The sequence below is a fragment of the Drosophila gunungcola genome, unplaced genomic scaffold, assembly GCF_025200985.1.
Source record: "Drosophila gunungcola strain Sukarami unplaced genomic scaffold, Dgunungcola_SK_2 000045F, whole genome shotgun sequence".
Taxonomy (NCBI): domain Eukaryota; kingdom Metazoa; phylum Arthropoda; class Insecta; order Diptera; family Drosophilidae; genus Drosophila; species Drosophila gunungcola.
Window position 1 is genome coordinate 59530 of NW_026453213.1, and position 23776 is coordinate 83305.

General features: G+C 38.8%; 1 long non-coding RNA gene across 1 annotated transcript; it reads right to left on the reverse strand.

The window, feature by feature from the left end:
- Positions 1 to 14827: 14827 nt before the first annotated feature.
- On the reverse strand, positions 14828 to 15246 carry LOC128264018 (uncharacterized). Its single transcript, XR_008268634.1, has 3 exons — positions 15166 to 15246; positions 15038 to 15077; positions 14828 to 14908 (listed from the first exon to the last, which is right to left on the reverse strand). It is a non-coding gene; the product is annotated as an uncharacterized LOC128264018 (long non-coding RNA).
- Between the last annotated feature and the right edge of the window lie 8530 nt (positions 15247 to 23776).

Sequence of the window (23776 nt, forward strand, 5' to 3'; positions counted from 1 at the left end):
GTAGAACAAATTCATTACAGAGTTCCTTTGCCAAGGAAAGTATATTTTACATTTAAGGGCGCGGTAGGGTCTTAAACTTTTTCTGAATGAACAATATGTTGAGAATATTATAATTTCAAGTCAATCCGAGTAAAACTAACGGAGTTACAGCGATTCAAACGACCGGCCGTGCTACAAGATTGTTCACGTATAAAAAACTGTAAATCGATTTTCCCGAAATCGTATATTATGATGTTCGTAAACAAAAGAACTCAAAATCTTCCGAACCGGTTCTTTTGAAATTTTGAACAATAGTTTTTCACATAAGTCAGCAAGTAATCACAAAGAGCTTTTTTTTTTTCTTAAATTGCGTTGTTTCAAAAAAATTGAAAAAATAAAATTAGAATTTAGAATTAGAAATTAGAAATTAGATTACCTCGAAATATTCATCGGCTTTAAGATGCATGTAACATTTTTTTTTGATAATCTGGTCACTATTTTTGATGTTCTCCGCAAATTTTTTCTTACATTCTTTAAAAGTTGTATAATTTTACGTAATTAAAATATAAAAAAAATGTTATACCGCAAAAAACATAATAAAAAACATAAAAATGTAATTTTTTCGCCATTATCAATATATTGTAAAGTTTATTCTGTGGCGATCCTTTATATATTTTATTAACTTTAGTTTGTTAATGTAAGTTTATTAATGTAAATAAATATTATTTAATTATATATATAAAAAAAACACCTCTTGACGAGGTAAAAAAGCCGTGAAGATCGAACCTTCAACATACAAAATTTCTTATGTATATCAATTTTCGTGACGTAAATTAATTAAGCATTCGACTTAATTTATTCACATATAAAATGTTCACATTCGGCCCGCTTTATCCAAGTATTTGAATTTTTGCCTATCGCAGCGTGCCGAGTTTTAAGGTGTATCCATTAAGTTTTATTCTTAATAAAGTTAAACTCAGAAATTTTGTATTTTGAAGGTGAGATTATCAACATGGTTGTTCTAACATGGTTGTTCTCCGCTAAGAGTTAATTTCGTTTGATATTAAGTTTTAGTTTTAAATAAAGTCCAACTATCCCAATATTATTTCCAGGAAATAAAAAAAACCTTTAATTTTTATATCAACACGGTCATTTTCTTGCAGCGCGACGAAAAAGAAAATTTAAAAAAATGTTCTTATTTGGTCGAATACTTAATAATTTTTCTTCACAATTTTTGATATCACAAATTTGAAATAATAAATTTTGCGGGTTGAAAGTGCGAACGTCATAATTGTTTTACATGGTTAAGAAATATTTTTTTTGGATATACGAAGTTTTTTTTAACACTGTTATGGTAACCCAATACCATGTCCCGGAGACGGCGCCATATGACTTTGGTATTGAAAAAGTAAAGCCGAAAGCTTGAATTCTGGCAATGTAACTTCATTACCAGTCGGCACCCTCGGGGAAGCTTAATTCTTTAAGGTATAGTATTGATTTAATAATTCTGAATAACGGTTTTATTTTATTTAGATCGGACGACTGTATCATATAGCTCCCATAAGAACAACAAAAAAATAATTAACAGCAATTACAACTTTGGTGTTTATACCCTTGCAGAGGGTATTATAATTTCAGTCAGAAGTTTGCAACGCAGTGAAGGAGACATCTTCGACCCTATAAAGTATATATATATTTGGGGTTTTTATTTATTAAGTAGGTTATAATTTAAAAGTTTGATTATTAATATTAATTAACATAGTAAGAAATCTTTGTGTTTGATTTAACCGTCGTTTCGTCGTCACACGTCGTTCGCTTGAGCACTTCTTTACTCAACTCGATCTCGTCAGCAACTAACGCTCGTCCTCTCGATATGTTGCTCTGCTCGTCTCCTCGTCGTCACATCTTGTAGTGATCGTCGTCTTCTTTTCCATCGGCTCGTCTTCCTTTGGAATACGTCTTTTGACCATCTACTCGTCTTCTTAGTTTTAGCTGCTTATGTCGTTGTCTAGGGCGTCATGCCATACGAATGCTGGGGTTTTATGGGAGGGATTCGGGGAATAATGCAATCTCACTCCCACATTAGGCCATTCTGATTAAACATTCGCCTCGAATGTTTCGTCTTTCTTTTTTGGTCCATCTGAGTTGCCGACTTCTTGGACATCATAGGCATTATTGTCGCTTCACTTTGGTTATTTCGTAAGGACCCAAATACTTCGGTTTTAGTTTGAGACCGCCGCCAAACTGCGTTCGTTTAATGGCTACTAGTTCACCAATCTTATAAGTCTTTGCCGGTTTACGTCGTAAGTTGTAGGTCTTCTTGTTTTCGGTTTGAAATTTTAAAATTTTGACTTCTTGCCTTGAGTCGAAGGTCGTACGCGTGTTCCGAAACAAGGCTATGGACTCGTTGTTGATAAGTTCTTGAAGCTTCTGGTCATCTTTGTTTTTCATTTAGACTCCGACTAGAACCTCAAAAGGAGTGGCGTCGATGCTTCTCGAAAAAGTGGAGTTGATGGCTTGTTGAACTCGATCGACGTTCTGTACCACCTTGTGGGATTATCCACACTCAGTTTGGATAGAACTGAAATAATGATGGCATTCAGTCTTTCCACTTGTCCGTTAACACGTGGTAGGCCTGTCGTTGATTTCACCACCTTTATGCCTTCGTCTTCGCAATACTGAAGATAGTCTTGCGCGGTAAAAGCTGAGCCTCGGTCCGATATAATGCAAGCTGGGTTACCAAATATATAACTTTGGCCTCGTATTTTGGCTATGACTTCGCTGGCAGTGGTTGACTTGGTAGGGTAAAGCCAACAGAATTTCCTAAAGGAGTCGATTACGGCGAGTATGTGCTTATAATTTTTGCTTGTGGAGTCTAGTGGACCTAAGAAATCAATGTGATAGGTATGCAGCGGGAAACCCTCCTGTTTGCCACGCATGCGGTTGGTCAAAATGCACGGAATGCAGAAGTCGATGTACTTCTGTATTTTTTCTTCAATGTTTTCGATAAAGTACTCGTTGCAAATCAGCGCCTTCGTTTTTTTAATAGCAAAGTGTCCTCGGTCATGTGCTCTACCAATGCTCTGCTTCTGCATGTCCTTCGGAAATACAATTAGTTCTAAGTCCTTGAAAAGTTTGTACGGGACACCGGCCTTCAGAAAATAGTCTTCATATGGTGAGTTGGAGTCTTCTAGGATTTTAATAATAGCTTTCAGGTGTTCATATTTTTCTTGCGCTTGCTTGAAACCAATGTCAATGGAGTCGTCAACGATCGTCATTATCGGGTACCTAGAAAGGGCATCAACGTGCTTCATACGTGAACCTGAACGGTGTTCATCTTTGTAGTCGTACTCCTGGAGCTTTGCTTGTCTAGCGTCTTCGCGAATGCATTACAAGCTGTGATTATCTTAAATGGAATGCCAAGGAGATACACTCTGAACTTTGTTATGGCATCGATAATCGCTAATACCTCTAATTCGTAGCTTGAATATTTTCGCTGAGCATCCGTTGTTTTCCTACTCATGAAGTAGACAGGGTGAAATTGGCCGTCATCTGGTGATTTTTGCAAAAGTACGGCGCCAAAACCATCGATTGATGCATCAGTATGTACCTCGGTGTCATACTTCGGGTTGTAAATTGCCAAACCAGGGGTGGAAGTCAAGTACTTTTTTAAGGATTCAATCGCATTCTCTTCTTCTGGACCAATTACGAAATTTGCTTTATTTTTAGTCAGATCAGTCAGGGGTTTCGAAATAAGAGCATAGTTGTAGATAAACTTTCTAAAGTATCTGGTAAGACCCAGAAAACTCTCTAGCTGCTTGAGATTCTGTGGAGTCTTGAATTTCGAAACGGCATCGATCTTCTGTGGCGTCGGGGAAATTGTTTTATTCTCGATGATGTGACCTAAAAACTGAATACGGGTCTGCAGGAAATGACATTTCTTTAGGTTGAGTTCTAGCCCATAGTTGCTGCAAGTTCCAATAACTTCTTTGAGGTTCGATACAGCCTCCTTTTCGTCCTTTGCTGGTATAATGATATCGTCAACGTAAGGGAGAGCGATTCCTCTGCGAGTCAGCGTTCGGAAAATCGCATTAATGTGTCTCTGAAACACTCCAGGTGAGTTTGACAAACCAAAAGGCACCTTAAGGAACTGGTACTGCCCGCTTTGGGTCACGAATGAGGTGTACTTCTTGCTGGAATCGGCTACTGGCACATGAAAAAAGCCATTCCTCAAGTCAATCGTGCTGAACTTCATAGCTTCTTTTAAGCGATCAAGCTGGTCGTCAATCAGGGGCAACGGAAAATGGTCTTTTATTATTACCTTGTTGATACGCCTGAAATCCACACAAAGTCGTTGGGAACCGTCGTTTTTCTAAGCAAGCACTACTGGGCTTGTAAATTCAGAGTCGCACTCTTCGATTACGCCGTTTGAGAGCCACTGCTCGATCTGATCGTCAATTACTTTCGTTTCAGCGAATGCAAATCTACGCGGACGCGAAAAGATTGGGGTTTCGTCGTTTAAAATGGTTTTCATTTCAATGTTTGTTGACTTTGATGGTTTAGGAATGTACTTCGTTATTAGTTCACGCACCTCTTTCTTTGCATACTCACTGGCTGATTGATTAATATCGAGTTCTTCGTTGTCAAGCACTGCTTCGATTTGCATTAAATTGGATTCCAATTCATCTTCGTCAAGATTGTTCAACTTTCGCACACGCAAACCACTTGGACTGAACGAAACTTCTGCTTGCAAGCACAGTTCTTCCCCTATTATTAAACGAGTGTCCATACAATCACACGGAACTATGAAGAAGTTCAAGTCATAAACACTGTTGTCAATCGATACTGCTTGCTTACACTGTCCAATCGGCTTGATCTTATTGGCATTGCGATCTTTTCCAAATCCAATTAGATATACACTGCACTCTTTCAACCTTGGCAAAGCTAACTGCTTGTATAAGTCTTCGCGCAAAATGTTGAACTTGTTGAACTTGCAATTCTGATTTTGGATTTAAACTGCTTTGCTCGTCATGTCACTGTGCTCACTTAAAACTCGCGCGTTAGGCTTGCTTTCTTCAACTGCCTTTTATCTTTGTGAACAATTCTTGGAAATGTGTCCAAATTTGTTGCACATGAAACATTTTCTTCCTTTTTCTTTGTTGCTGCAGCCACCAGAAATATGTCCCTTTTCACCACAGTTGTAGCAAACGACTTCTTTTTTGCCACCTTTTGAACCACTTTTTGCTGCAAAAGCGCTTTTGTCTTTCACACTTCCTTCCAGAACTTTCGATTTTGCACTTATTGTTTGGTAGTCCTTCAATTTGTATTTGAATTCGTTCATGTTTTTAGCACCGTACAGAATTGATTTATTGAAAGAAAGTTCGTCGATACCGTCGATCACGTATTGAATAAGAGCTTCTTCCTCAACAAATCCTCGGGATGCAATATCTTTCATGCGATAAAAGTATTCTTGCACATTTTCGTTTGCACGTCGTTTGCTCTCTCCGAGTTGCGTATGTATTTGTTTGCTGCTTACTCTCGACTTGAACTCATTTAGCAAAGACTCATTTAATGCATTCCACGAATTTAATCCCTTTTCGCTCAATATAAACATTTTAGCGACACCTTTAAGTGACTTTTTGGCGAAGATAAGCTTTTGTAGCGCATTCCAACCCATAAGTAAGGCTTGATCTTCAAAGTCGCTTATCCATACCTCAACTGGAATTTCATCACTCCCATCAAAATGTTTAATTGACTCTTCTATGTCTAGAAAACTTAGAGCAAAACGCGGCATATCAACTTCCTTGATTCGTTGCGAATTCGACTTTCTCTTCCTTTCGCCTGTAGAAGGTATTTCTACTCCTGTTGAAAAAACACTTCTAATTTCATCATCATTTTGGCTGTCTTCCTCATTTTCCTTCTATTCGTCGGTTTCCTCGATCTCTGAATCGTCCACTTCGTTGAAAAAGAGAAGTTTGCCAAGCTGCAGATTGCGAAAAATGTGCAGCTGCTAATTTTCTACGTCGTAGTTAATTCCCAAACTGCGCATATTGATATCAAGTCTTTGTCTTTCAATTTTGCGTGTATGTATACACATTTGGATTTATAAACTGCGTCATTTTCGTCATACTGAAAGCGAGCAAATTCACGTAAACGTTTGCGATTGTTTCTGTCTCCTTCTCCTTCAAATATGAATTTGTGAAGTGCACAAATGCTTTCTTTCGATGCACTTCTCAGGGTATTGGAAATCAGATCGTTTAGGCAAGCCATAGTTTAGAAAAAAAATGTTATTTTCACAGTCGTCTTTAGTCACTTTTCACTTTCACCTTCAGCTTTCCTCGAATACTTCCCGGACGAGCCCCCAAATGTGGGGTTTTTATTTATTAAGTAGGTTATAATTTAAAAGTTTGATTATTAATATTAATTAACATAGTAAGAAATCTTTGTGTTTGATTTAACCGTCGTTTCGTCGTCACACGTCGTTCGCTTGAGCACTTCTTTACTCAACTCGATCTCGTCAGCAACTAACGCTCGTCCTCTCGATATGTTGCTCTGCTCGTCTCCTCGTCGTCACATCTTGTAGTGATCGTCGTCTTCTTTTCCATCGGCTCGTCTTCCTTTGGAATACGTCTTTTGACCATCTACTCGTCTTCTTAGTTTTAGCTGCTTATGTCGTTGTCTAGGGCGTCATGCCATACGAATGCTGGGGTTTTATGGGAGGGATTCGGGGAATAATGCAATCTCACTCCCACATTAGGCCATTCTGATTAAACATTCGCCTCGAATGTTTCGTCTTTCTTTTTTGGTCCATCTGAGTTGCCGACTTCTTGGACATCATAGGCATTATTGTGCTTCACTTTGGTTATTTCGTAAGGACCCAAATACTTCGGTTTTAGTTTGAGACCGCCGCCAAACTGCGTTCGTTTAATGGCTACTAGTTCATCAATCTTATAAGTCTTTGCCGGTTTACGTCGTAAGTTGTAGGTCTTCTTGTTTTCGGTTTGATATTTTAAAATTTTGACTTCTTGCCTTGAGTCGAAGGTCGTTATGCGTGTTCCGAAACAAGGCTATGGATTCGTTGTTGATAAGTTCTTGAAGCTTCTGGTCATCTTTGTTTTTCATTTAGACTCCGACTAGAACCTCAAAAGGATGCTTCTCGAAAAAGTGGAGTTGATGGCTTGTTGAACTCGATCGACGTGTCTGTACCACCTTGTGGGATCATCCACACTCAGTTTGGATAGAACTGAAATAATGATGGCATTCAGTCTTTCCACTTGTCCGTTAACACGTGGTAGGCCTATCGTTGTTTTCACCACCTTTATGCCTTCGTCTTCGCAATACTGAAGATAGTCTTGCGCGGTAAAAGCTGAGCCTCGGTCCGATATAATGCAAGCTGGGTTACCAAATATATAACTTTGGCCTCGTATTTTGGCTATGACTTCGCTGGCAGTGGTTGACTTGGTAGGGTAAAGCCAACAGAATTTCCTAAAGGAGTCGATTACGGCGAGTATGTGCTTATAATTTTTGCTTGTGGAGTCTAGTGGACCTAAGAAATCAATGTGATAGGTATGCAGCGGGAAACCCTCCTGTTTTCCACGCTTGCGGTTGGTCAAAATGCACGGAATGCAGAAGTCGATGTACTTCTGTATTTTTTCGTCAATGTTTTCGATAAAGTACTCGTTGCAAATCAGCGCCTTCGTTTTTTTAATAGCAAAGTGTCCTCGGTCATGTGCTCTACCCATGCTCTGCTTCTGCATGTCCTTCGGAAATACAATTAGTTCTAAGTCCTTGAAAAGTTTGTACGGGACACCGGCCTTCAGAAAATAGTCTTCATATGGTGAGTTGGAGTCTTCTAGGATTTTAATAATAGCTTTCAGGTGTTCATATTTTTCTTGCGCTTGCTTGAAACCAATGTCAATGGAGTCGTCAACGATCGTCATTCTCGGGTACCTAGAAAGGGCATCAACGTGCTTCATACGTGAACCTGAACGGTGTTCATCTTTGTAGTCGTACTCCTGGAGCTTTGCTTGTCTAGCGTCTTCGCGAATGCATTACAATCTGTGATTATCTTAAATGGAATGCCAAGGAGATACACTCTGAACTTTGTTATGGCATCGATAATCGCTAATACCTCTAATTCGTAGCTTGAATATTTTCGCTGAGCATCCGTTGTTTTCCTACTCATGAAGTAGACAGGGTGAAATTGGCCGTCATCTGGTGATTTTTGCAAAAGTACGGCGCCAAAACCATCGATTGATGCATCAGTATGTACCTCGGTGTCATACTTCGCGGTTGTAAATTGCCAAAACAGGGGTGGAAGTCAAGTACTTTTTAAGGATTCAATCGCATTCTCTTCTTCTGAACCAATTACGAAATTTGCTTTATTTTTAGTCAGATCAGTCAAGGGTTTCGAAATAAGAGCATAGTTGTAGATAAACTTTCTAAAATATCCGGTAAGACCCAGAAAACTCTCTAGCTGATTGAGATTCTGTGGAGTCTTGAATTTCGAAACGGCATCGATCTTCTAAGGCGTCGGGGAAATTGTTTTATTCTCGATGATGTGACCTAAAAACTGAATACGGGTCTGCAGGAAATGACATTTCATTAGGTTGAGTTCTAGGCCATAGTTGCTGCAAGTTCCAATAACTTTTTTGAGGTTCGATACAGCCTCCTTTTCGTCCTTTACTGGTATTATGATATCAGCGAGCGATTCCTCTGCGATTCAGCGTTCGGAAAATCGCATTAATATGTCTCTGAAACACTCCAGGTGAGTTTGAAAAACCAAAAGGCACCTTAAGGAACTGGTACTGCCCGCTTTGGGTCACGAATGAGGTGTACTTCTTGCTGGAATCGGCTACTGGCACATGAAAAAAGCCATTCCTCAAGTCAATCGTTCTGAACATCAAAGCTTCTTGTAAGCGATCAAACTGGTCGTTAATCAGGGGCAACGGAAAGTGGTCTTTTATTATTACCTTGTTGATACGCCTATAATCCACGCAAAGTCGTTGGGAACCGTCGTTTTTCTTAGCTAGCAGTACCGTGCTTGTAAATTCAGAGTCGGACTCTTCGATTACGCCGTTTGAGAGCCACTGCTCGATCTGATCGTCAATTACTTTCGTTTCAGCGAATGCAAATCTACGCGGACGCGAAAAGATTGGGGTTTCGTCGTTTAAAATGATTTTCATTTCAATGTTTGTTGACTCCGTTGGTTTAGGAATGTACTTCGTTATTAGTTCACGCACCTCTTTCTTTGCATACTCACTGGCTGATTGATAAATATCGAGTTCTTCGTTGTCAATCACTGCTTCGATTTGCATTAAATTGGATTCCAATTCATCTTCGTCAAGATTGTTCAACTTTCGCACACGCAAACCACTTGGACTGAACGAAACTTCTGCTTGCAAGCACAGTTCTTCCCCTATAATCAAACGAGTGTCCATACAATCACACGGAACTATGAAGAAGTTCAAGTCATAAACATTGTTGTCAATCGATACTGCTTGCTTACACTGTCCAATCGGCTTGATCTTATACACTGCACTCTTTCAACCTTGGCAAAGCTAACTGCTTGTTTAAGTCTTCGCGCAAAGTGTGTGTGTCACTATGCTCACTTAAAACTCGCGCGTGGGGCTTGCTTTCTGCGACTGTCTTTTCGCTTTGTGGACAATTCTTGGAAATGTGTCCAAATTTGTTGCACTTGAAACACTTTCTTCCTTTTTCTTTGTTGCTGCAGCCACCAGAAATATGTCCCTTTTCACCACAGTTGTAGCAAATAACTTATTTTATTTCGATTTTGCACTTATTGTTTGGTAGTCCTTCAATTTGCACTTGAATTCGGTCATGTTTTTAGCACCGTACAGAATTGATTTATTTAAAGAAAGTTCGTCGATACCGTCGATCACATATTGAATAAGAGCTTCTTCCTCAACATTTCCTCGGGATGCAATATCTTTCATGCGATAAAAGTATTCTTGCACATTTTCGTTTGTTTTTCGTATTTGTTTGCTGCTTACTCTCGACTTGAACTCATTTAGCAAAGACTCCTTTAATACATTCCACGTATTTAATCCCTTTTCGCTCAATATAAACATCTTAGCGACACCTTTAAGTGACTTTTTGGCCAAGATAAGCTATTGTAGCGTTTTCCAACCCATAAGTAAGGCTTGATCTTCAAAGTCGCTTATCCATACCTCAACTAGAATTTCATCCCTCCCATCAAAATGTTTAAATGACTCTTCTATGACTCTTCTATGCCCGCGAAACGTGGCATATCAACTTCCTTGATTCCTTGCGAATTCGACTTTCTCTTCCGTTCGCCTGTAGATGGTATTTCTACTCCTGTTGAAATTACACTTCTAATTTCATCATGATTTTGGCTGTCTTCGTCATTTTCCTTCTCTTCGTCGGTTTCCTCGTTCTCTGAATCGTCCACTTCGTTGAAAAAGAGAAGTTAATTCCCAAAACTACGCATATTGATATCAAATCTTTGTCTTTCAATTTCGCGTGTATGTATACACTTTTGGATTTATAAATTGCGTCATTTTCGTCATACTGAAAGCCAGCAAATTCACGTAAGCGTTTGCGATTGTTTCTGTCCCCTTCTCCGTCGAATATGAATTTGTGAAGTGCACAAATGCTTTCTTTCGATGCACTTTTCAGCGTATTGGAAATCAGATCGTTTAGGCAAGCCATAGTTTAAAAAAAAAATGTTATTTTCACAGTCGTCTTTTGCACTTTTCACTTTCACCTTCAGCTTTCCTCGGATACGTCCCTACGAGCTCACAAATGTGGGGTTTTTATTCATTTAGAAGGTTATTATTTAAAAGTTTGATTATTAATATTAATTAACATAGTAAGAAATCTGAATTTTTGTGTTTGATTTAACCGTCGTCTCATCGTCACACGTCTTTCGCTTGAGCACGTCTTTACTCAACTCGATCCCGTCAGCAACTAACGTTCGTCCTCTCGATATGTTGCTCTGCTCGTCTTCTCGTCGTCACATCTTGTAGTGATCGTCGTCTTCTTTTCCATCGGCTCGTCTTCCTTTGGAATACGTCTTTTGACCATCTACTCGTCTTCTTAGTTTTAGCTGCTTATGTCGTTGTCTAGGGCGTCATGCCATACGAATGCTGGGGTTTTATGGGAGGGATTCGGGGAATAATGCAATCTCACTCCCACATGAACATCAATTTAAGAATAATATTTGGAGTTAATTTATAAAAATAATAAAATGCATACTACATGATTTTATATATATAAATGTTTAAATTGTATCTGTTTTAAGGAGCCAGCATGCCATACGTTTACCCTTGACAACAACCATTAAGCTGAACGAGAACTACGAATGATGTGAGATCCAAAAAGTAAAGACGAAAGACGAGAAGACTTCAAATGAAGATTAAAGACGAACGACGAGGATGAGCAAAAAGCGAGAGTTGGCTTGAGGCAGACGACGAGAAGACGGAGGGTTGAGTTCGAGCCTTTGACGAGAGTAGTTCCAAGAGACGAGAGATCTTATTCAATTTAAATTTTGCTTAAGTGTATTTCCATTTCTAATACTTAATAAATAATCAATAAACAATAATAAACTTAAATCCCACATATATATTTTATAAAAGGGCGCTTGACAGTAAGTCGAACGCAGTAAGTCGAACGCAACGCACCTACCCCTTTTTATTCCCATCGACTAGAGCTCTCATTGTGGAATTCTGGGTTCGGAAAATTAATTATACACATATGCTGAAACAAATATCAGTGAAAATTCACACTATTGATACATTTTTTAATTACTTTATATAAAAAAATTATGCTATATGACATTTCTTGGAATTGGGCAATGTTGGTCATTCATCACAAACAGAAAAAAAAGGTATTCGCTTTAAGAGAAGAGTGACAGCTAGGATTTTCACCAGTCATTCAGTGGTCCCGACGAATCTGCACAGATCGCTTGTACATCAAGAGTCCACTAATGAGGCACAAAACATTGTGATTTAGTGATGTCCTCCTTGTTGTTTACCTCGTCGCCGTATTGTCGGATGCCTTCGAGGTTGTGGATCCCATGATAGATAAAAAGTGGGTTTCTATTAGGATCCAAATTAGGTTTACTGTTTTCGCCGGTATTAAATTATATTAATACTAAAATACTTCATGTTCAGGTTCATTAAAACTAAATAACAAAAATTATAACATAATTCCATATCAGTGGATCTTGAGTTTGTTTTCAAAAAAAGTTACCTTTTGTACCAATTAAATACGTCTCTGTTAAATAACAGTTTTAGCTAAAATAAAAAGGTAATCAAAACGTTAACAGCTAAGCTGTGTTTTACGGAGCTGTTAAAATGGGTTCTCAGAATACTATTAATATCGCCAAAAAATAATATAGAAGAGAGACAAACTTTTACACTTACATATTTTCTCGTTAAACGAAAAATGTGCAATCACTCTCACGGGATGAAGTCTTTGCTTCTCTTATTGTCCGCTATCTCTTTTCGCTGCGCACGCGATCCAAAACGATCCAAATATTGGCGCGCACGATATAAAGGTGGAGGTGCGTAGGCAGCTTATTGCTTTGGAAGATAGGGGATGGGATGCTGCGGTGTCTACCAACTCATCTTGGATGCCTCGATGACCAGTGCAGATCTGGGGTTAGGGCCTACCACTGAGACACAATTCACTTTTCTAAAGCCTTTTCGCTCACTGCACTGTCTCCCTATTCTGCCATTGCCTATCCTTCTAAGGGTTAAGCGGCGGCAGACAGCTATTAGACCTTAAGTTTTCCGATTCTTTTTTTGCATGTCGTTGACAATTTTCCCTGTAAACTTCTCCGTCTTGCCTAATTCCCACTTCTGCCTCTGAGCATTCTTTTAGCTCCTACCATCCTGTTAACATTTTTGGAGGTAAAATTGCTAAAAAGTATCTACACGCCTAAGCCTACGTAAATTTTTGATTTGCCAAAGGCTTTCAAACTGCAACTACTAGTTACATTTTTAATTCCTCCCTGCTAAAATCAGGCTTGGGGTTTATGATTTTACAGAACTCTAACACAAAAAGAATTTCCTATCTTCGATCTTACTCTGGCCTTAATAAACATCGGGCCTTATATAGCATTATAGCCAGTCTGAAAATTACTTTGTTTATATTTACGCCTATATACTGCGAGGCAAATTAAAAAGCAAGTAGCATAAATGCATGCAAGCAGTGGCCTACCAGTTACCAGTTACGCGTAGTAGTACCCGTAGTGAAGGTAGTGCGGCGGGAGAGAGTGTTGTCCTGAGCACCAGGCAAGCAAAGGGAGAGTCAGAGAGAGACAGCAATATAAGGCAGAAGCTAAGGGCCTCGTGCAAAAGGAAATAACGGGACAGCACCGGACTTCGGACCATGATATTGCTGCCGTGCACAGAGGGCAAAAGGCCGAACGGAAAACCGTGGACTTTGAATCAGGAGGCAAGGAGACACCGATATTTAACGGTAAACAGAGGCCTATATATGCAGGCCGGAAGCTGGAAGCAAGATCAGTCATCAGTCAATCATCGAGCAGTTATCATCAGTGAAAGTTAATACGAGTACAAACGCGAGTGAATCAATGTCAGCAAGGAGCAATTGCAACTGTAAGAATTGAACCGGTCCTGGTGCGACTAGCCCGCAAGGAGGCGTCTTTGTTCAGCTAGTGCACACTGGTCCCAAAGTCCAAAATTTGTGCAGTAATTAGAAAAATGGAGATATACGCTTGAAACTTGGTACAGTTAATGGTTGTTGGATATTAAAAGCCTGTGCAAAAATTGTTTGCGATCGGGCCACGCCTTCCTTACCTCCCCTTATAAACAACAAAATTACTCATACGTCCGTTTGTCAATTGATATTGCTTTCAGTTTTACATGGCTTAGATTTTAGTTTCTTATCAGAAAATAAATATTTTAAATGAAAAAATAACTAAAATAGAAAATGAGGATAGTTTTCGGCTAATTTTATTTATTTTTTTTATCACATATATTTATTAAATTAATCATTTTCTACATCTAAATCAAAAGACTAGTCATTAGTAAATTCAGTTGTGTCCAAGTCATCTCCATCATCATGTGCATCATCTGTATTAATATTATTATTTAAGAAATTGACATTTGGTTGTCTTAACAGGTGAATAACCGCTATTGGATAACTGTTGTATTTTTTGTTGGCAAGTAGTCTATCGTTGATGTAAATGCTGGAAACAAATGGATCCGACGAATCGAGTGCTCTACAAAAAACATCTGTCATGGTATTCAGTCGACTATTTTGCCTTGCATGCGAACGTTTTATTTATTTATTCCTTTAGGCCTGCACTTATCTTTTGCAGCGATAATTTTTTTGTAGCTCGGATAAATGTCGCAATTCCTGCATTTACTTTGCAGCCTTATGCTCATATACTGTTTTTTTGTAAAGCCGTTTTCAATTAAAAAGTCTAAGGCTTCTTCTGGAGTGAAAGGTACAGGCTCTGCTTTGGAAGATACTTCCTCAACGGTCAATCGCGCCTTTTTTGCAGCCAAGTTTGCTGCATGAGCAAGAAGATTAACGTCGTTATTATTTTTAGATGAAAGATCGGCAGCTAATCTTTGCTTTAATCGGCAACTTCCTGTATCATAGTTTAGTCGTGGGCGTCCTGCATTTTTGGGGGCCTCTTCCATAAAATCAGATGGTAATAATTTGATTTTGAAACGTAATGCGAGCCAATTTTCATGCTTCTTCTTAAGTCTTGAAACATCCCGGTTACAATTGTTTAACCGTGTTTTTAATGCAGCAACAAAGTTTGCTATTTTCTTGTCTATTGAGTTCTTTATATGTTCCTTTAATGTTTTAATAATATGCTGCGGCACAAAATCATAAATACTTTTATTTTCACGACCATTTGCCAGCCAAACCTCTACCATTTCAGCATAGCTCAAATCGATGTTGTCTGTCAAAAAACAATATTTCATGGAATCGGGCAAAAACGGGCAAAAAAAATTAGTGTAATCAAAAAATATATATGTTAAAGATAACATCTGTATCAATAGTTTCTTAAATACGATTAAATACTATATACCTTTATTCCACGGAACACGACAAAAGTTAGGTTAGAATTGCTAAAACACATAACATCACAAAAACACATATTAATAAAGAAATTACACATATAACAAATATCGCAATATTACATAATATTTCACATACCTGCACAATTATCATCCATTTTGAATTATTGCAATCGAGATATTAGATTTTACACAATTTGTTTTCAAACTTTGCATTAATTTCACGAGAAAGCAATGCCAAAGTTTGCGGTAAACGATCAGCTGATTTCCAGGGATGCCAGCGATCGCAGGGATGCAATTTCAATTGAAATTCTATTATTTTCAATTGCCCTGAATATTACTCTATCGCAATAAAATATTGTTTTTGCCCAACTCTTAAAAAAAAAAATTGGATTCTTGCACAAATTTTGGACTTTGGGACCAGTGTGTAGTGTTATGAAAGTCGTATGCGTTGAGAGAACGGCAGCTTACAGAATCGCAAGCGCTACGTTAGCAAGAAGCGGAGCCAGTCAACATATCCGGAGGCAGAGCTAAGAAAAAGAGGATACCAAGGAAGATGAACGACAAGCGCCGTGCGAGCAGCAGATACGTCGAATTCTAAAGTCTGCGGCAGAGATGGTGAAAGCGTTCGTCTAGAACCTGGCGTTCGACCTAGAGACTGTGTTGGCGGCTTCCGGCGTACGCTTGAACCGTCAGGTAGAAACTGAGCCGTCGTCCGGTGCGACCGCCCGGGAACAGGAACAGGAGGCTGCGGCTGTGAAAGGCGTACCGCTTGAGAGCACAGTGCCTGTTCACCCAAGTCTGGGAACAGTGACGCATCCCTAAGCACTGTTAGCCAGCCGAGCCAAAGGCAGCAGAAGGCACTACGAGCATAGCAGGCGACGGAGACATCATTCAGGAGGAGTCATAACCAATCAAGCCGTTCAATGTGGGAAGGAACCGACAGCTGAGCATATTTCTACACTGAAGAAGATCCTTGAATACTACTAATCTTTCTGTGCGTTTTCACTGATCAAAAGGGTGGTCACGATTATATAAATTTGGTGGGACGAACACGATATTCGTAGCGAGCAGATAACCAACCAAATCAGTTCGTTACAACACTTCTTGGCCAACTTTATAATGAACTTCTGTGGCTCGCAAGTTATAATGCCGACCAGTTCCAAGGAATCCTCCCGATTGAAAATGAATGGTCGATCCTAGCGATCTAAACAATAGATAAGTACCACCTGACGTTACCATCTCCTGCCCAAATACCAATTAATCCTCCCGATTGAAAATTAATGTTCGATCCTCTAATAATCCTAGCGATCTAAACAATGGATAAGTACCACCTGACGTTACCATCTGTTGCCCAAATACCAAATAGTAGGCTGTTGAACCCAGGCCAGAATGCACAGAAGACCTTAACGCGCAACAAATTTTGCTTAGGGCTCAGGGTTTTATCCCAGTCCTTCTGATCTGGCCGTATATAAGAACGAATAGCAGCTATAACCGAGCGACGCATTAACTTGCGGAACATGCACCGCGGTAAAGCTATGGGTAATTTAATTGCACCGTAGCAGATTCTGGAAACTATAAGCTCGAACCTATGACCCGTTATCTGAGAAAATCGTTTCCGACATTCCAAAAGTGAAATACATTATCTCGCAAATACTTAATAACGACGTCTGCCGTTAATTTTCTTACTGCTTAGAGAAAAACAAATTTCAAGTAATGGTCTAGTAAGGATAGCGAATAGGGACCCAAAAAATCAACATAAAGGCGTTGGAAAATCTCCTCTGATTTCCCTATGAGTGGACTTAACGTGACGTTCGGAGCTTTGTTCACTTTGCATTGACTACAACTAGTCCTGGCCAGTAAAAAACTTTTCTGACCCGCTCCAACGTTTTATGCATTGCGCCTTTGTGAGGCTAATGGGTCATCGTGTCCTTTGCGAAGAACGTCCTGTATTAATTCTTTAGAGACCCAAAATTGCCATGCAAACATGTCGTGCACGAGTTCGCCATTGGTGTGCTCGGATCGCCGATAGAGAAATTCGTCCACAATTTTTAAATCAGGAAGCTTATCGATATTGGCCGCCACATGCTCTTTCAAGTCCTTATATTTCTGGAATTAAAAATGAGGTGACTCTAGGCCGACTAACAATCCATTCTGCAAATCCACTGCTGCTACGTAATGTTCTGAAGCTCGCGATAGCGCATCAGGCTTGCCTTTCCGGTGCTCAATATGGAACCTAAAGTTTTAACGCCCACCTGGCTAGTCTAGACATAAGCCACTTGAGAGAAGCATGATCTGTGATCACTGTAAAATCTAGTCCCTCGACATAAGACCTAAACCTTTTTATACAAACTAAAGCAGCCATACATTCTTGTTCAGTCACCGTGTAGGGCTGTTGTGAGCGATTTAACTTTTTAGAAACAAAAGCAATGGGCATTTTTGTTTTCAAATCTTCGAAAGACTTTTTTCCCTATGCAATCATTACAAATTTTTGTTTTGGTTTTAACAGGTCGGTCAATGGTGATGACTCGGCAGCAAAGTTATCAATATACTTCCAATACCATCCTGCTAAGCCCAAAAAACTTATTAACGATTTTAAGGTTGTCGACAAGGGTAAACTAGGTATTGCCGAGATTTTTTCGGGGTCAGTTCAAAATCCTCCTTCTCCTATAATATGACCCAGATACTTATCCGAACGCTTCCAGAAATGGCTTTTCGCTATGTTAACTGTCAATCCAGCTTTCAAAATGTGGTCTGCAACCGTTCGTTGGACAGTTATATGGTTTTCAAAGCTACTCGAAATTACCAATAAATCATCGATGCTATCCAGGCGCAGTCTCACCTTTCCTGGCTTCTGGACTAGTACGAATGGCGATGCCCGAAACTTTCCGACTCTTCTATAACCCCCAGTGGTATACAAATACCTCGTTTCTGAGAGACGCTGAAATTACTTTATCCATGAGCCCTGACATTGTTTGTGGCGGATCGCCCTGGGACTGTAAAGGCTATATTGCATCTTGAGGCTGGATTCAAAGGAATCTGCCAGAAGATATTCTTGACATCCAAGCTGTTTATAAACACTGCTTAGCCAACTGGCTAAGAATGCGTCTATCTGCGGTAGTGGATAAGCGTCATTTCTGTGACAGCGTTTACATTGCGACTATCCAGGCACAGTCTCACTTTTCCTGGCTTCTGGACACGTACGACTGACGATGCCCAGCAACTTTCCGACTCTTCTATAACCCCCAGTTCAAGCATTCTATCGACTTCTGCGTACAGCAGCTTTTCCACGGGCGGGGAAACCGGAAAATGTGTCGATGATGTGCGACAATACGTCAGTTATTCCCAATCCCAAGGCAGGGTACGATGGAAATGAAATGATTACTTTGTTTAATTCGCCACTTTGTAACTGAGAATGTGGTGCTCCGGTTCAGCTACCACCTGGTGCGCCGGTTCAGCTAATTCCCTTATATTCTATTTTGGTACTAAATTTACCTACAATCTTCTGATAGCTTCATAGCAGCACCAGTGCCTAATAACCCTTATCTTAATTTTTCAAGAAGATTTACTTCCGCATACGGCCTTTTATTCCTTTTACGAATGGCCCCAATCAGTTTGGTTGTTTTCAAAAACTCTCTCATTCGTCGACTGTTTAGCGATTATTTTCGATTTTGTACGAATAGGTTTTGAGAAGAATATTTCCGCAAAAAAATCACAAAATATGCTTTTCTATCGCCTAAAACCTTACCCCCCTTAACGTGTGCCATATAAATGCCCAAAGCCTCACACCGAAAATTCGAGAATTTAGATACCTTTTTATCAATTCAAGCGTCGATATTATATGAGTGTCTGAAGCCTGTTTTGCCCCAAATTTATGTGATGTTTAAGTTGAATGTGAAAGTTATAATTAGCATCGCTCTGATCGTGACAGTCAAGTTAGTAAAAATTTACGTTCGACGTTTGTATGTAAATATTCAGCATAGTAGTAGAGCGGTACAATTCTTATTTGTAGAAATAAAATTCCAAAGAAATTAAGATAAACTGCTTATTGGCATATACCGGCCTAATTGTAGGATTAATAATGACCAATTTTTAAATATTCTCCCTGACGTGTCATTAAGTTATTCAGATATCATTATAACAGCAGATTTTAGTAGAGATATTTTAAGGGGGTCCCACCTCGCAGATGACTTAAAATCGCTGGTAATGAAATTAATTGTTCGCTTTACATTTTATCAAAACCCGAAACTCGCTTTTTGATTTATTTTTTGTGTCTGATACAGACAGAGTTGCTATATATGACCATCTTATTGTCCCATCCTTTTCAAGACATGACCTCATATTCTTAGCTTATGCACTTGATACAAATACACTACAATACCTTGAACACACAAATGTGTTTATGGACTTTAGAAATATCAACCAAGACCTTTTGGACTCAGCCTTTAATTCGAGCAATTGGAAAAACATATATTCCCTTTCCAAAGTTGAGTAACAAGTAAACCTTTAACAACATAACATTTGTTATTTATACAACTGTCTTGTACGTATCCGTTGTAAAGTTAATTATTCTTCTGATTTCATAAAAACGTTAAAGACCCAATTTAACAGAATGCCCGGGCGCAAAATAAGTGGAAAAGGTACAGGACACCCCAAGCATTCGCGGAGTTAAAGTCATTGAGGCAAAAGTGACCCAACTTACTGATACCGCCAAGACAAATTATCCTTATACAATCCCTATACAAAAATGTCTTTTCTAGTATTTATTGCTATTTTCCAAATACGGTATATATGTTAACATTTTAAGGTATTAATAAGAAACATATCCTATGGCCACACTGGTTGGCTCTTTCCTTTTCCTTCACAACTTTCTGCGAGTAAACTACGTGTGCTGGTCTTGCGGTATAATATATAAATCTAAAAACTTAAATCCGATCCTGTGTTTTTAATCTATAAACAGAATATAAACTACAACAGGTTATGGGCCCAGTCCATGCATAAGTATTTAATTTGCGAAACAGTTTTATGATTTTTCAATTCCCTTTGAAAAAGATCCGATTAAATTTCTAGTGAAAAAAAAGGAGGTTTCAATTTGAAGTTCTTGTGAAATTGCATCGAGTTATATTTGAAAAGCAGTTTTTATATACATATATAAAAAAAATATGGAAAAAGCCAAACGATTTGGAAATTGAGAATTAGGGCTTTAATAACTGAACTGGATGTACTTAACGTTGTACCGACCTGATTTCTTAAATACCTCGCTCGCTACGTAAACGGGCGGCTAAATCAGAGAGGTTGTGGGATCGTTCCACCAAATTTATTTTGGGTGATGGCCTTTGACCAAAAATAACGCAAGGGTTGTGTTGGGATCGTAAAGGTTTTTATTCGTCTCCTTAGATATAGACTCGCGGCTCTTCCGCTACCGCTGCTCCTCGTCGTTGTCCTCTGCGGCGTCGCTCCTCGTCGCTGTCTTCTGCGGCGTCGCTCCTCGTCGTCGACTGCTTTTTGGTGTCTGACTCGTGGCGGCTCCTCCATGACTCTGGTAGAACTAGGTTCTGCCTTTTCACCCAGCCACCTTTATCGCAGGCTCCCCAAGCTTGGTCTGAATTGTGTCGGCAAGGTGTATCGCCTAGCAGGTAGAACTAGGTTCGACCTCTTCGCCCAGCCACCTTTATTGCAGACTCCACGCAAGGACTCCCTGAGCTCGATTTAACCACGACCTAGCACCCGTTGGATCTCAGCGTTGTAGTCTCAGCATTGTAGTCTCAGCCTTGTAGACTTACAGTCGATCGGCGTCTCGACTTTGCGATCTTGATCCTTGTACTCGGCACTTGATTAACTTGCTAATGGTCTCGCGTACACGCACTCGCTTTGATTCTAGCACTGTTACTTCGGGGTGAGCTGCGCTTGCGCCGCCCTTATATAGCCTGTAATGGTCCCGTTATTCCTCTCCTCCAGCTCGCGTGGTCGGGTCTAAGGTCCACTGCCCCACCGTTAGTTCACGGTGCGTCCTCTTTGTGAAAGTCTGATTTCCGCCAATTCACCGTTCGACCTTGTTGCCCTTGCAGTGTGAGGGTCCAATGTCCAGCGTGGTACCGTTAATTCACGGTGTCTCCGCTTTGCCCGGGAACAAGGTCCGTTGTTCAACGTTTGTCCTTGTTGTCCTTGACTTCTCCGGCATTCTCGCCTCCTTCGCTGTTGCTATTGACTGTGACTGAAAAATGGAAAAAGGCAGAATGTTGTGCAAAAAGTACGCTCATAGAGTACCTTTGCGATTTATTTCTTAACTTTGCTAGAAGCGACATAAGGGATCTTTAAATTCTAAAGAATTTAGACGCGTTATATGAACAAAATAGGCTGCCGACACAGTTGGGAGTTCGCAAAAATTTGCTTTCTCTTAAGCTATCGAGTGAGATGTCGCTTTTGTCCCATTTTAAAATTTTTCATGATTTAATAAGTGAATGAAGCAGGTGCAAAAATGGAAGAGATGGATAAGGTGTCTCATTTACTGATCACATTTCCCTCGTCTTACGACGGTGTCATCACGGCAATAGAGACGTTATCAGAAGAAAATTTGATTTTAACGTTTCTTAAAAATAGGTTGCTATATCAGGAAATTAAAATTAAAAATTACCATAATGACACAAGCCGGATAACTTTAAATACGACGGTTCAACATAAAATTACAGCTTTAAAAACAATTCATTTAAAAATCGCTTATCGAAGCATAAGAAAACATTTAAGGGAAATTCTAAAAAAAAGGTTAGGTGTCACTACTGTGACAAAGAGGGCCACATTAAAAAAGATTGCTACCAAAATAAAAAAATCAGGAATTAAAGAAATAATAAAAACAATGATAAGCAAGCTAATACATCTCAAGGCATTGCATTCATGGTAAAAGAAGTGAAAGACAAACCGGGGATAGATTTTTGTGTATTTATCCTCGATTCCGGTGCAAGCGATCATCTATTAAATGATGAGTCGCTATACGCCAATAGTATTTTTGTTGATCAGTTTACACACTACTGTTTAACTTTCTTACTAAAACACAAATCTGCTTTATTTAAAATGTTTGAATACTTTGTAGCGAAAAGTGAAGCTAATTTTAATTTGAAAATTGTTAATTTGTACATAGACAATGGTATAGAATACCTCTCAAATGAAATGCGTCAGTTTTGTATTAGGATATTGATTAGAACCATTACAGAAAATGCTCGTGACACGGTAAGTGGTGCAAAACTTGTATGAGATGTGGCATAATAAAAAGCCCAATTTAAAACACTTAAGAGTAACTCTTAACTCAACTCTTTATGTGCACAATAAAACCAAAAAAAGGAAAGTTTGATGAAAAATCATTTCAAAGCTATTTTTGTGAGCTACGAACCAAATGGTTTTAAATTGTGGGATGCTGTTAATGAAAAATTTCTCGTTGCAAGAAATGTGGTTTTCGATGATTATAGAGCTGTTAGCTTTGAAGCAGTGTTCATAAATGATAGTAGGAAAATTAAAGAAACTAAATTCCCGAATGATAGTAAGAAAGTTTATGAAACAAAATTCCCGAATGAAAGTAAGGAAAGCAACAAAACAAAATTGTTAATTGATAGTGAGGAAATTGATGAACAATTTTTGAATGAGAGTAGGAAAAGAAAGCGAGATGATTTTCTGAATGATAGGAAATCGAACAACTCGAGTGAGAGTGAGAAAAATGAAACATCATAACATTTAGAGGAAATTGGAAATCAATTAAATACTGATGACATTGAAATAACGAGTAGAAGTAGTGAGAGATTAAAAACAAAGCCATATATATCATATAATGAAGATGATAATAGTTTCAACAAATTCTTATTAAATGCTCACACTGTTTTTAACAATGTTCCAAATTTATTTTATGAAATTCGGTATAGGAATGATAAATTGTTTTGGGAGGAAACTATAAAAACAGAATTAAGTGCTCATACATTAAATAATACATGGACAATAACAGAAAGGCATAAACATAATAACATTGTAGATAGCAATTTGGTATATTCCGTTAAATACAACGAACTAGAAAATGCACGAGGGTTAACTCAAAAATACCAAGTCGATTATGAAGAGACTTTTGCTTCTGCAGGTAGAATTTCTAGTTTTCGATTAATGTTATCGTTAGCAGTTCAATATAACTTGAAGGTTCATTAAATGGATAAGGCAATTTACGGATTCAAACAAGCCGCTAGATGCTGGTTTGAAGTTTTTGAACAAGCATTAAAAGATTGTGAATTTGTGAACTCTTCAGTAGATTGCTGTATTTATATTCACGATTAAGGTGATATCAAGGAAAATATTAATGTTATTATACGTTGATGATGTGGTAATAGCTACGGGGAACATGATAGCAATGAATAATTTTTAAAGTTAAAATTTAGGATGACCGACCTTAAAGTAATAAGGCATTTTATTGGTATTATAATAGAAATGTATGAAGATAAAATTGGTTTGAGCCAAGCTGCATATGTTAAAAGAATTTTAAATTAGCACAGCATGACTTTATTGACGGCTTACTTGACACTGCGCTATCTCAAGTAAAACAGAATTCTTTAGGACGTTTTCTGGATTTGTGTTTTGTGTCAAATTCTGAAGGCGTTTGTGTTTTGAGAACTTTGCCACTTACGCAACCTGAAGATCCCTATCACACAGCCTTAGAGCTGACTATTGGTACAGGATCAGAGTTAAGGGAACATATTGAAAAGACTGTTAAAACTGGTCGC